This window comes from Oratosquilla oratoria, chromosome 30 (assembly GCF_046742065.1).
Source record: "Oratosquilla oratoria isolate Oo_2021 chromosome 30, ASM4674206v1, whole genome shotgun sequence".
In the NCBI taxonomy this organism is placed as follows: Eukaryota; Metazoa; Arthropoda; class Malacostraca; order Stomatopoda; family Squillidae; genus Oratosquilla; species Oratosquilla oratoria.
Window position 1 is genome coordinate 35,818,334 of NC_134806.1, and position 12,500 is coordinate 35,830,833.

A 12,500-nucleotide genomic window follows, 5' to 3' on the forward strand; every position below is an offset into this window, starting at 1 on the left:
TTCTCCATCTCCCTATACAAATCCGATCTGACAATCGTACAGGCTAAATAGGCAATAAAGATAACTAAAGATATAAGAAATATATATAGTGTAACGAAAAAAGAAATATATGGATAACGTCAGCGTTGTTTAGCTGTGAATAAGTTCTCCCACTGTGGCGCATTGGTCTCGTACTCCCCATGTTAGAACGAAGGTTGCATTTCGACTCCCAGTGGGTACGTTTGCTTCAGGAAGAATTTCAAGTTTGATTAATTCTATTACATCTGTCGTCAGAAGATTTTACTCAACATAGAAAGACACACAAGGGATCTAGTTTCTTAGAATGAGACACAAGCTGGTTTTTGTATGCATGGCGTTAGATCACTTTCTTCAGCTTAGGAAAGTTTCTAGAAGATAGATCTTTCATTTCGTAGGCTTGAGTTGATTTTCGAAACTCCTGTTGGGGCAGGGTACAAACAATCACTGCTGGTGATCGGAGAGGAGTGCAGGACTCGAACCCACATCAGATACGAGACTAACATGTTTCCGATAACTAGTTCATGCTCGTAATTCTAGAAACATATAAATTATATATTATTTCAATTCGTATGCTTGAGCTGATTTTCGAAACTCCTGTTGGAGCAAGTTACAAACAGTCACTGCTGGGAATCGGAGAGGAGTGCGAGACTCGAACCCACAGCTAAGCAAATGCGAGACCAGCACGTTTCTGACGACGCCACCAATGCACTAGTTCATCCTATTAATTCTAGAAATATATAAATTATATATTATTTTATCAGTGCAATAATATTATGGATCCCTTTGCAAATATGGCAGCCTGGATATGAAATAAAAGTTTAACAAATAACATTTTGACTTTGGGATGATAACTGGACAATGGCACTTTACTCTCTAATTGATTTTACTGCAAAGGACGTCTATACGAGTACATTTAATTGTAAACATAACAGCTTGTCCAACCACTTTTATTAAAATGGCTAGTGTTGTCAGGTGTAATAATTCAAAGGATATGCATAATGCATTCATAGCTACACTCATGGGAACATGTTTTAATTTTATAAAAAAAAAAAAAAAAAAAAAAAAAAAAAACGCTCCGCGAGGTGCCTAAGCAGGATAGTTTACTTGTTGAAAACGTCACGCCTTGGTTTTCTTGGTGGGACTCGAACTACCGTCCAGTTAGCTTTTACCCTACACCAGGAGGTGCTGAGTAGCTGCGGCCGAAACCGTCACCTTTGCCCTATTATGCGCTTAGACTGTTTGGGCAAGTATTATTCACTGCTGGGAATCGGAGACAAGAGCGGGATTCGAACCCAGGACTGAGCGAATGCGAGAACAGCATTCTTCCGATTACGCTGCCAGGCCATGCTATATTTTATTGTTAAATAATAGAATAAATTACTGAAGAGGAATGTGATATAAATCAAATATGCAAGATTCGGTTAGGTAAACTTCAGGAGGTCTAAGATTTGCATAGAATGAATAGGTTAATAAGTGAATAGATAAATAAATGAATACATAGGTGAATGACTAAACGTATCACTAAAAAATCTGTAAAAAAAATAATATCACATCTAACATCTGATTAAAAAGAGAAAGTTTTTTCTTTTCTTGACGAAAGGAACCACTGGTAACTAAGATGGTTCGGTGGCAGTCGAAAAAAAAAAAAAAGGGGGGAGGGGGAGTATAGGATGTTTCTGTAAAGGCCATTGCAGTGGAACGGGAGGTGAAAGTGGATTGGGGGATAGGTTAGTGGAAGGGGAGGTGGGATGGATTAGGAGGCATGGGAGTGGATTAGAGGAGGTAGGAGTTTATTTGGGGAGATGGGAGTGGATTACTGGAGGTTGGAGTGGATTGGGGATTAGCTAGTGGAAGGAGAGGTGGGGTGGATTGAGGGAGGTGGGAGTGGATTGGAGAAGGTAGGAGTGGATTGGTGGAGGTGAGAGGGAATTGGGGGAGGGGGGAATGGATTGAGGGAGGTAGGGGTGTGCGGGAAGACCCTTTGGGGAGGAAGTGAGAATCTTAGGACGCGTCTCGGAGGCTGTAGAAGTGAAGAACGAAGAAGGAGAGCGAGTTCGGGGGAGGGAGCGAGAGAGAGGAAGTAGGGTAGGACGAGAGAAGAAGAGGAAGAAAAGAGGGGAGGGAAGGAAGTAGGGAGAGGAAGGGGAGAGCGTGCAGTAGGAGAAACAAGCGAAGAAGAGGAGAGAATACGAGAAAGGGGTGGAGATAGAATGAAAAAGAAAAGAAAGAAGGATTAAGAGAAGGAAGAAAGAAGAAGAGATAGGATGGAGGAGAGGAGAGATGGGAAGGCGAAGGAGGTAGTGTGAAAGACAAACAAATATATTGTGAGAGGAGGAGGAAGAGGAGGGAAGAGGAGAAGGAGAAGGAAGAATAAGGAGGAGAAGGAGGAGGAGGAGGAGGAGGAGGAGAAGGGAGGAGAAAGAGGAGTGAAGAAGAGAAGGAGAAGGAAGAATAGGGAGGAATAAGACGGGGGAGGAAAAGGGAGGAGGAGAAAGAGAATGGGAAGGTAGGAGGAGGAGGAGGAGGAGGAGGAGGAGGAGGGGAGAGTAGGAGAAAGTGAAGGAGGAAAAGGAGAAGTGGGAGAAATATGAGGAGAAAAAGGACGAGAAGGATGAAGAAGGATGAAAAGGAGGAGGAGGAGGACCAGGAAGAGAAAATGGAGAGAGGAAGAAGGAGGAGGAATAGAGGAGATGGCGAAAGAGGAGTGAGAAACAACAACAGCAACAACAACAGCAACAACAACATTAACAACAACAACGGAGGAGAACAGATGGAGGAGGAAGAGAAGAATGAGAAAGAGATGGAGGAGGAGGAGGAGGAGGAGAAGGAGGAGGAGGAGGAGGAGGAAGATTAGGAGGAGGAGGAAGAAGAAGAGGAGGAGGAGGAGGATCTGGACCTAGAGACTCTCTGCGTTAGTTCTGGAATGCATTAGACTCGAGATCGACCCCGAGGAAGAGAAGGAGGGTCCAGGGTAATCTCCCCATCGGGACGTGATAGAATTCGGAGGTTATGGGTCGCTGAGACCGCGGACTGTGGGAGGGAATGGAGGGGGCGGGGTGGGGGGTAGGAGAACGTGGGGGATGTGGGGAATGGAATGTGAGGGATGTGGGGAAGGGAATGTGGGAGATGGGGGAAGGGAATGGGGGGATGTCAGGGAAGGGGGAAAGGGAATGGGTATAGGGTAGAGGGGGGAGTAGAGGAAGGGAAGGTGTATAGGTCGGAGGGATGGATAGAAGTGAGGGAGTGGGAGAGGGTTAGTGTTTTGTCAAAAATAACCGGCGCTTCTATCCTTGGGAGTAGTATTGCATCGAAGAGTTAGAGGCAAAGACGGGGTAAAATAGGAGGCTAGCGGGCAAGAAGGAAGGTACAAGAAAAATGCGTGACTCTGGTCCTTCGGGATGTCTCTAAAGACCCTAAAACATTCCATATAACTTATGTAGTCAGTACCCCTTATGGGGGAATGTGTGTGTGTGTGTGTGTGTGTGTGTGTGTGTGTGTGTGTGTGTGTGTGTGTGTGTGTGTGTGTGTGTGTGTGTGAGTGAATGTGTGCGTGTGTGTGTGTGTGTGTGTGTGTGTGTGTGTGTGTGTGTGTGTGTGTGTGTGTGTGTGTGTGTGTGTGTGTGTGTGTGTGTGTGTGTGAGAGAGAGAGAGAGAGAGAGAGAGAGAGAGAGAGAGAGAGAGAGAGAGAGAGAGAGAGAGAGAGAGAGAGAGAGAGGAAGAGAGATGGAGAGAGATAATAACAAGTGAAAAAAAAATTCTCCCTCCACTCTCCCCATTCTTTCTCCTCCCTCCTCTCTCCTCCCTCATCTCTCCTCCCTCCTCTCTTGTCCCTCCTCTCTATTTTCTCGTCTCTCCTCCCTCCTCTCTCATATCTCCACTTTCCTTCCCCCCTCCTCTCTCCTCCCTCATCTCTCCTCCCTCCTCTCTTCTCTCTCCTCTCTATTTTCTCGTCTCTCCTCTCTCCTCTCTCATATCTCCACCTTCCTTCCTCCCTCCTTCCTCTCTCCTCTCTCATATCTCCACCTTCCTTCCCCCCTCCTCTCTCCTCCCTCCTCTCTCATATCTCCACCTCCCTCCCTCCTTCTTCTCTCCTCTCTCATATCTCTTCCCTCCTCTCTTCTCCCTCCTCTCTACTTACTCGCCTCTCCTCCCTCCTCTCTCATATCTCAACCTTCCTCCCTCCTCTCTCCTCCCTCATCTCTCCTCCCTCCTTCCTCCCTTCTCTCTCGTCCCCCACCTCCTTCTTTCTACCTTGTCCCATCCCGTCCTTCTCAGGGGCTCCATCTTTTTCCTTTACTTCTTCATTAGAGCCGTCATCTTCCTCTGCTTTCTAGCCCCGCGGTAACTCAGACTACTGCACTACTTTTGCCCTTTCCTTTTTACTATTATTTATTTGTCTTTTGTATTTCCTTCCATTTGTTTCCTTCTGTGGACCATTGCTAAGCTTCCTTTTCGTTTTCATCTCATTCGTTTTGACTGAAAACACTTTATTACATTATTCACTTTTTCTTTGTACGAGTATTTCTCGTTTCCTCTTCTTTCTCTTTCATCAGTTTCTATTCCTTTCTATTGTTTTTCTCTCTTTGTTTACTTTTCCTTGTCAACTTCCTTTTCATCCCTTTCTTGAAAAAAAATTCTTCAATCTTTCACCTACTATTAGGCTTTATATAACCTTCAATGCTTTGTTTTCCTTTATTCTAATGTCATATTGTCCTTGTATTGTTATTACATTTTTTTGTATTTTCTTGTCCTTTATTTGCAGCACTTGTCCTTATTTCATTTTTTTCTTCTTCTAATTTTCTTAATCTTCTTAGCATTTTTTATCTTAATTACTTTCATCAGTTCTCCCTTGTGTGTTCGCGTGGACGTTTTATTTCTCGTCCATTCTTGTGTCAAGACATCATAGTTCATTTCATCTCTATTTTCTCACTTCATCTTCGTTCATCCTTTCCATTACTTCCCTTCCCTTATTCATTCCCACTTTTTCTCCCGTTTTATTCATGTAGCTTTTCTTCATTTCCTGCCTCTTCTTCCCTCTGGTCCTCTTGCCTCTGTCAACACCCGTTCTTTCAGTCTATGCCATTTCGCCTTCTTTTGATGCTCTCTCTCTCTCTCTCTCTCTCTCTCTCTCTCTCTCTCTCTCTCTCTCTCTCTCTCTCTCTCTCTCTCTCTCTCTCTCTCTCTCTCTCTCTCTCTCTCTCTCTCTCTCTCTCTCTGTCTCTCTCTTTCTCTCTCTCTCTCTCTTTCTCTCTCTCTCTCTCGAACCTCTTTCTCTTCTTCATCATCCTCCTCTCTTTACTCCTCTTTCGGTTATTCGTTTCATTCTTCCTTTTCTTCTTCTTCTTCTTCTTCTTCTTCTTCTTCTTCTTCTTCTTCTTCTTCTTCTTCTTCTTCCTCTTCCTCTTCTTCTTCTTCTTCTTCTTCTTCTTCTTCTTCTTCTTCTTCTTCTTCTTCTTCTTCTTCTTCTTCTTCTTCTTCTTCTTCTTCTTCTTCTTCTTCTTCTTCTTCTTCTTCTTCTTCTTCTTCTTTTACTTCTTATTTTTTTCTTCTTCTTTTCTTCTTCTTCTTCTTTTACTTCTTCCTCTGCTTCTTCCTCTGCTTCTTCTTCTGCTTCTTCTTCTTCTGCTTCTTCTTCTGCTTCTTCTTCTTCTTCTTCTTCTTCTTCCTCTTCTTCTTCCTCTTCTTCTTCTTCTTCTTCTTCTTCATCCTCCTCCTCTTTCTGTATCTGTGTATTGTCTGAAAAACTGCTGCCTTTTCCCTTTTTTATTCATCCCTTCCCTCTCTCCTTCCTCCTTCATCCCTCTGCCTCCTCTTCCTCCCTCCTTACTCCTCCCGTACTAATTACTCCTCCTTCCATCCTCATATGTGTGTATGAAATATTATATGAATATGTATATGTATATGTATATATATTATATTATATTTTATTATATATATATATATATACATATACGTACATACATACAGTACATACATATATACATACATACGTACATACATACGGTACATACATATATACATACATACGTACATACATACATACATACATAAATACATACATACATACATACATACATACATACATACATACATACATACATACATACATACATACATGCATACATATATGCATACATACATACATCCATACATATATACATACATTACATACATACATACATACATACATACATACATACATACATACATACATACATACATACATCCATACATACATACATACATCATGATCCCTTCATTCCTCCTCCCTTTGTCATCTCTCTCTACGTTTGTTTAGCGTCGTTCCCCGACATTTCTCTTCTCGTTATCTTTCCCTATTTCCTGCATTCCAGCTCTCGCACAGGCTCGATGAGTTTCAGCTCTCCTGTCTAATTTAATCACTTTTTTCTCTGCGAATAACGTTTTCTCTTTTTCTCACTCTCTTCCTCCCATCCCTTTGTTTCTCTCTTTCATCTCCCCTCTTCGCTGATCTCTCATTCTCCTCTCCTTGTCTCTATCTTTCTCTTTTCCCTTTCTCCGGATTTATACGATAATTACTGTTATCTCCCTTTACCATCTTTCCCACTTCACTCTCCTTTCTTATTTTACTCCTTTTCTTTATTCGTTCCTCTTCTTTTTCTTTCTTTTCCAAATTATGTTCCATTCCTTATGTTTCCTTATTTCCTTTTTTCATTTTCTTTTCCTTTTCTCTCTTGCTCCCTTTCTCTCTTCCTCCTCCCATGTCACTTCCTTCCCCTTCTTCTGATTTTCTTCCTCTCTCCTCGCCTCATTTCTCCTCGCTTCATGTCCTTTCTCATTTTCTCTCCTTAATTCCACTCCCATTCCCCCCCCCGTCTTCCATTCCCCCATTTTCACGTTCCTTTACCTCCTGTCGTATCCTGCCCCTCTCTTCCCTCCCTTTCCCCCTCCCCTTCCTTCCCCTTGATACTCCTTTCTTCCCTTCCCCATTCATATCCGCTTCCCACCCCTCCTTACCCTCCCTCTCCCCCGGCCTCCCCTTACCTCCCCTTACCTCCCCTCGTTTTCCTTTCCTTCCTCCTGCCTTACATTGCCTTCCTCCCTTTTTCTTCTCCTTCCTTACCATATCCCTCTCGACCCCTCTTCCCTCCTCTCTTCCCTCTCCCCTATCCTCCTCTCTACTCCCTTCTTCTTTCCTCTCTCTTTCTCCCACCTTCCTTCCCCTCTCCTCCCCTCCCCTCTCCTCTTCTCCCCTCCACTCCACTCCCCTTCCCCCCCTCCCCTTCCATTAATTTCCCTCTACTCCCTTCCTGTCTTCTCTCCTTTACTTCTCTCCCCTCTCCTCTTCTCCCCTCCACTCCCCTCACCTCTCCTCCCCTTCCATTCATTCCCTTCTACTTTCTTTCTGTCTTCTCTCCTTTACTTCTCTCTCCTCTCCTCTTCTTTCCTCCACTCCCCTCCACTGCTACCCGTTTTCCTCCTTCCTCTCCTCGTTCTTCTTCTCATCCTTGTTATCCTCTTCCTCTTCCTACTACTCTTCCCCGTCCACTTTAGTGTATTTTTCTTCCTCTTTTCTACTCCTCCTCCTCCTCCTCATCATCATCATCTTCATCCTCTTTTCCTTGATATCCTCCACTCCCACTTCCACTCCCCGTCTACCCTTCCTTTCTTCTACTTTCTCCCTCCCCCTCTCTTTCTCCTTCTCTTCCCCTCCTCTTCTTCTACTTATCCTCTTTCTTTTCCTCTTCCTTTATCACGCCTCCTCTCTTCCGTATTGCCACTTTCCCGTCCATCTCTCTATTTGTGCCTTCTCCATCGAAGCTTTTTATTACTTTTCTTTGTAGTTATTTTCCCCCTTTAAACAACCGTCTCTTTCTCCCTCTTTTTTATATTTTTATTTTCCTTTCGTTCATGCTTCGTTCCGTATCCTTCTATGCTGTTTTTTTTTTTACCACTTTCTATTTTTTCTCTCGTTTTTCTCTTCCCATTTCTTCCTGTCTTCTCTCTTACCCCCAAATCCGATTTTCTCTTTTGTTCCCATTATTCTTCTCTCCTATTGATGGTATTCCAGCACCAATTTCTTTTATATCGTTTTCATTTTCTTTGCCTGCCTGTATTAGTATTTTGTTGGGAGTATCCAGAGCTTCTATTCTTCTTCAAACCCGTCTCTCCTTCACCCAGCCCATCCTTTCTCCCCGCAACTCTATCATATCCCTTTTCCCCCCTTTCTTCCCCCTCCCTCCCTCCCTCCCATTCCCTCCCGTCTCCTCCCTTTCACTCCGACAACCCTTATCATTCCTTTCCACAACCCCTTTACCTGTCTCGTCTTGTCTAGTCTCCTCTTTTCTCTCATGTCTCTTCTCCTATGTGTCCGTTCCTAGATGGACTGTGTCATGGTGTAAGCCAACTTCTGGTGTCCTCGAAGTCGTAAAAAAAAAATAATAATAATAAAGAACACTAAACCAGAAAATTATTTTACTACTTTTGCCTGTATTGTGTCATGTTAGGTTAAACTACTTTAGATTAGACTAGACCAGGTTAGACTAGGCTTCAAATAACGAAGAGGATATTAAGAATATTCATATAGAAATACTGTGCATATTTCTACCTTTTCGTCTTTTGTCAATCACAGGGCAGTGGGCAGGATGCAGGGATGACCTGTCATCTAGGAGGTGCCAAAATAAGAGAGAGGGAGGAGGGTGGAGGGGAGTGGAATGTGTGGGAGGTGGGGTGGGTGGGAGTGGTTTCTATGCCTTTTTCTTTTTGGCTACCCCCGTGTAAGGGGAAAAAGCCTTTGGTATATGTACGTATGTATGTCAGTCCCATTCATATACAAAGAGATCCCAAATAGGTCAATTGACTCTTCTCGCGTCTAACCCTTCTCTGCCGGTCGGTATCTTGTACGCGACACTGGTACTTCACTACCAGCGTTACGATTCAGCACTTCGCCGATGTTTGGCCGCTTTTTGATTCCAGTTCTGTCCTTTATTGCTCCTGTGGTTAATTGGAAATGAAAGATGGACGGGTTCGAGTAGGACAATTGACCTCACGTTGGATGTGTCAAAGGTTTCGCCAGTCCTCTGATGTGTATTGTTTCCAATATTGGGAATTTCTAAAACTAAGAGTGTCTAAAATTCGGAAGTTTCCAATATTCAGAAAGAAAACGTCTTTCGAAAATGCACTAGAAATACTAGAAGGTGCTTCTTATGTACAGAAATCTTTAAATTTTCTAATTTTGCGTTTCGAATGTTGGGAACAGTTTAACAAGTTTCAAATGGAAAGCACTATCACGTGCTACCAAGCTGAATAGAAGATTAATTTTGTATCCTTCTTGGCACGGCGCGACCTGCAATCCGATCACAGGGCAAAGGGGGCCATAGCTAAGCGTCTCTCGGTGTAAACATTTCGCCTTTGTTCAGTGAAATTGTTTGACGATACCAAAATTAATTAAATCAATAAAATAAAATTAATTGATTTTCTTCTTCATTATTTTTATTATTTTTATTTTGCATCTGACCTAGTTAGGGACCAAAAGGTCTCCTCCTTTGTAATCATCTGAATAAAATCGCTTGGAAGCAGCAATGATAAAAAGAAAAGGATTATTTGGAAGGTCAGGGGTCAAACTGCAAGTGTATAATTTGATTATTATCTTAATTATTTTATCTAATGAATTTCTAGTTTATTTTGAATCTAAGTTCAACTTTGAATTTAATATTTTATTTCAGTTATTTTGTTCATTATTTTCTAAATTATATTAAATTAATTTTCATTTATTTAATTGATTAATTTAATTTATTTATTGTAGTTATTTTATTTTGTCTAAGGACAAAGAATATTGTTCCAGAGACTGACAATTCCATTGAACTTTGAAATAGGTATTGACAATATATTGAAAAAATTTCATCAATATTGACGGTAGATACCAGACACCATACAATATGTTTGGAGATATCTTGGTTGGTATTGAAAACGCGAAAGAGGTTATTGACGTCAACAGCAGTCCAATAAATGTGGACCGCATGTGATCTGGTCCCTCAGATGTTCCTTTTCATTTTGGCCCGCAATTCATCATTCTATCAGCAATCTCCCAAATGGTCCAGTCATCACTGAACGATCAGCGTCACTCAGCATCACCATTACCGATGTCCGGGAGAGGGAAGGGGGTGGGGGGGAAGGGGGGAAGGGGGGACAAAGGGGGGGGTAGCCATTGCATTTAGTCCTACGCTCAGGGTTCCAATGATAATTGTCGTCACTGTCGCGTGTTCGGTAATGAAGTGAACTCGAAATGAGGTGGATTTTTTTTTTTAATGAAATAATGAAATGGCTTCTTTGAGGTTGTGTTTGGTGGGTGGAGGGGTATTTGTCCTAGGTGAAGAAACTCGCATGACGTTGGTTACGCTTAAAGTCCGTATTTTTAAAAATTGTCGTCGGATTTGGCAAACGCCTGCCTTTACAAGGGATGGCTGTAGGTTGGGTGTATGATTTCACTTAGTAACCCTCCTTAAACGGAGGGAGGGAGGAAGACCTTTTGAATCATGTATATACGTTACATCAAGTTGATTGGAATCGTTTGGTGTAATTTTCAATGAAAATCTTAGGTTCGCCCACGCTCATCAACGAGTTATGCGGAGTTGTCTTAAACTCTCTTAGGAGAGGAAGTCCGCCCTAATAGAAAAAAAAAAAAAAAAAAAAATCTTGAAAACTCTGAAATGGCCAAAAATCATTAGAAATGAAGTACAGCAATCGTAGAGCAATACCAGATACCAATCAATCTGGTAGCCGACTCCCGAGAGCCAAAAGTTGAAACAATCTCCATTCCATATGCATGAATGACTAACAAAATATTCTCTTTAATATATATTTTTCGGAGGGGCCAGGGGGGACGAAGTTTTGTATTTTTATTCACACACAGTAATATGCCAACTCATGAATGTCTAATTTGGTATTAAAGAATTTTGCGAAAGTTTTAATTCGCATGAAAATATTCTTACAAAAATCTTGGCCAAGTTTGGACGAATCTGAGGTAGTGGTCTAGGGCCGTTCTGTGTCCTGAGTTCATATAATTAGCTTCACTTCTAAGTACTAAATTTTCATTTGTAAGTACCACAGTGTCCTCAGCCCAGGTGAGGTATTTTAGAGAGTATAGTTCACATGGTCGGAGAAATGGCAAATGAACTTCAATATCTCTAAGTTTAGCGTGTTAAACGAAGGGCTACACAACCCCAAAAATAGATACATCTTAGATCACACGTTTTTAGAAAAATCTGAGTGCGAGAGGGATTTGGGAGTTCTGGTGAGTCCGGACCTTAAAACCAGGAAGCAGTGCATTAGCGCCAGAAATAAAGCTAACAGGCCATTTGGTTTCATTGCTAGGACGGTAAGGAATAGAAGTGCAGAGGTAATTATTAAACTCTATCTAGCGATAGTTAGACCCATCCTTGACTATGCGGTACAGTTTTGGTCTCCGTCCTACAGAATGGACATAAATTCACTAGAATCAGTACAGAGAAGAATGACCAATATGATATATGGACTCGGAAATTTGCCTTACGAAGAGAGGCTTAGGCACCTATACTTACGCTCTCTGGAAAGACGCAGAGTGCGGGGTGATCTAATAGAAGTGTTCAAGTGGATCAGAGGCTATAACAAGGGAGATGCAAACAAGGTCATCATAATAAAACGACAGGGCAGGACTCGCAGTAATGGGTATAAACTGGACAAATTTAGATTTAAAAAGGAAATAGGCAAGAATTGTTTTACTAATAGGGTGGTCGATGAATGGAATATACTTATTAACCATGTAGTCAGCGCTGAAACTATCAGTTGTTTTAAAAAACGATTAGACAACTTTATGGATGGGGACGACAGGTGGTGACGGATACGGAACTGCCTAGTGTAGGCCTTATGGTCTCTTGCAGTCTCCTTTATTCTTATGTTCTTATAGCGGATTTCACTTGTAAGTACATAAGTTCCATTTGTAAGGCCTATAATCTAAAACCTTTGCTGGCACATCCCGAGACGGGACTCATCACCTCCCACTCCCTCCACCTCCTCCCTCTCCTCACTTCTTTACCCACTTTTCCCTCCTCCTCTCTTCCCCCTTCTTCATCTTCCTCCTTCCCTCTCCTTCTCTTCCCTTTCTCTTCTTAATCTCTCTCCACCTCCTCTCCTCCCCTCCACCTTCTTCCTCCTCTTCTCTCTCTTCTCCTTTCCCTGTCTTCCTCCTCTTCCCTCCTTCCCCTTCCCCGTCCCCGTTTCCCTCCTCCTCCTCCTCCCTCCTTCCCCCTCTCTTCCCTTCCCCTTTCCCTCATCCTCCCCTTTTCCAATTTCCCCTCCTCTCCCCTTTTTTCTCTCACTCCCCTGACCTCCTTCTCCCCTTCCCTTTACTCCATCTCCCTTCTCCCCTTCCCTCAGCCCCTCTCCCACACACTCCTCCTTCGTCCTCTCCTCCCCTCTCACCCTCCCCCTCTCCCTCGTCCTCTCCTTCTTCCCTCTCCCCCTCC